At 47.7% G+C, this 1,957-nt stretch overlaps 1 long non-coding RNA gene across 1 annotated transcript; it reads right to left on the bottom strand.

Annotated features, from left to right (window-relative positions):
- Nucleotides 1-428: 428 nt before the first annotated feature.
- Nucleotides 429-1,210, bottom strand: LOC138927197 (uncharacterized). The gene is made up of 4 exons (XR_011443726.1): nucleotides 1,037-1,210; nucleotides 725-951; nucleotides 537-670; nucleotides 429-483 (listed from the first exon to the last, which is right to left on the bottom strand). It is a non-coding gene; the product is annotated as an uncharacterized lncRNA (long non-coding RNA).
- Nucleotides 1,211-1,957: the final 747 nt, after the last annotated feature.

Below are 1,957 nucleotides of genomic sequence, written 5' to 3'. Positions count from 1 at the left end.
ATACATAAATTGCTTAAAATCTCTGTTTCCTCTTCTTTATATCAATATAGCAGCTGATCAAAATCAGACTGCCATCTCACCTGTATTTAAATTCAAAATGCCTCTAAAACTTCGTATGTAAGCCCCAATGTAAAACCAGCTATGTTATGGTCCCTGCCGGAAATCGGCCCTTACATGTATATTTACTTAAGGCTTTGACATGTAAAGAGTTCAATAGTCACGTAAATAAATAATCTGACTAACCGCTCTGGCAGCGGCAATCAGTCATAGTTGTGACCCTGAAAAGCACACACCGAAAGCCACATCCTGGCGCCCTGGTGACGCCAATCCTTTGGCCTCATGGCTTAATCAGCGTCCAGACAGCTACCTGGGACCCTCCACTGTTCGTGCTCTACCCTGCCGCATGATAAAATCAGCAGGAAAATAGCCTTTTTCTGGTCCAGCAGGATCCAAATTCACATCGCCAAGGCTGCCTATATATCCCTGCAATTAGGAAATCATGATCCACACTGCTCCACCGATATAACATGACATACCTCGATCCAGGTCCAACTTGACTGCTGAAGACGCATAGGCCGTCTACAGCGATTAATCCGCCAAAACGCACCGACTCTCTACCCCGAAGTCTAATCCACTGGCCCATGCAGATCCTGCTCTGGCCACCAGTTAGCTGCCAGATCTGGATTATTGCTGTAAACACAAAGCTAAGATGATCACATTTTACCTCGCACCAGATCCAACTTAGCTGACGGCAGCAACAAATCCTTACAAACGCACTTCCTCTTTCACCTTGAAACTAAATCTCCCGATGACACTGATCCTGCTTTGGCCATCCGGATGTGATCAGCGCTCAGCCAGCTACATCGGCCAGGAAACACTACCTCGGCTCTTAGCATGCTGCCAGTGGCAGATTTTGCCGCTAACTCAACGCCTAGATGGACTGCTTACCTCCTAAAACAAAAACAACATCAAATTAAACCAAGGTACTGATGGCTGACGATAGCAGCAAATTTGCAAAACGCACTGGCCTTCTCACCTCGAAGCCAAACCTGCTGGTGATGCGGATCTTGCTCTGGTCATCAGGAGGGGATCAACGTCCAGACAGTTACAAGGGGACCTCCACTGTTTCTGCTTTATACCCTACTTCAGAATACAAGCAGCAGAAAGCGACAAATCCGCCACATCGCACTGGCTCTCCACCTCGAAGCCCAACCTCCTGGTTATGCAGACCCTGTCTTGGCCACCAGGCCCCGACATCAGCTGCCAGGCAGTTATGCTCGAATCTTCAACCAAATCACTACACCTCGATACATGGATGGAGGCAGCGGAATGATCGCACACTGCCTGATAATCACTACTCCGGCTCCCACTGCAGATACAGTTTTATGCCCAATATAATGCCACGGTGGACAGATGGCCTCCTAAAACAAATAACACCAAATTAAATCAGAGCTCTGACGTTTTAGTATGATCATCCTTACCCAGCACTAGTTCAAGTTCTAGCTGGCGGCAGCAACTAATTCGCCAAAAACGCTCCGGCTTTTCACCTCGAACCAAATCACCTGGTGACGCTGACTCTGCTTTGGCCAACAGGCTGAAAACAGCGCCCAGGCATTTACATAGGTCCTCAACTGGTTGGCTCTATACCCTGCAGAATAGAAGCAGCATCAAAACGCCTGATGTCTGGTCCAGCAGCCATGCTCTCAGGATACTCAGACGGAGGCGAACTAATCCGAAATACCCTGAAATGGCCACACTCACGGCGTTCTAACTAAATCCAAACTGGAAACAGGCATGAAGCCATAATTCCAATTCACACCTGCAAATAGACAAATGATGATTCAAACCATGGCACTGATATGTCGTAGGGAAGGCAGAAGACCTATACCCTCCCTACAAAACTCACCCATTCTTATCTTACAGATGTCACCATGTCGATCCAGATCCAGACTGGCTG

The sequence above is a fragment of the Drosophila bipectinata genome, unplaced genomic scaffold (assembly GCF_030179905.1).
Source record: "Drosophila bipectinata strain 14024-0381.07 unplaced genomic scaffold, DbipHiC1v2 scaffold_184, whole genome shotgun sequence".
NCBI classification, from domain to species: domain Eukaryota; kingdom Metazoa; phylum Arthropoda; class Insecta; order Diptera; family Drosophilidae; genus Drosophila; species Drosophila bipectinata.
The sequence above is the reverse complement of the archived record's forward strand: the minus strand, read 5'-3'. Positions and strand labels throughout refer to the sequence as shown.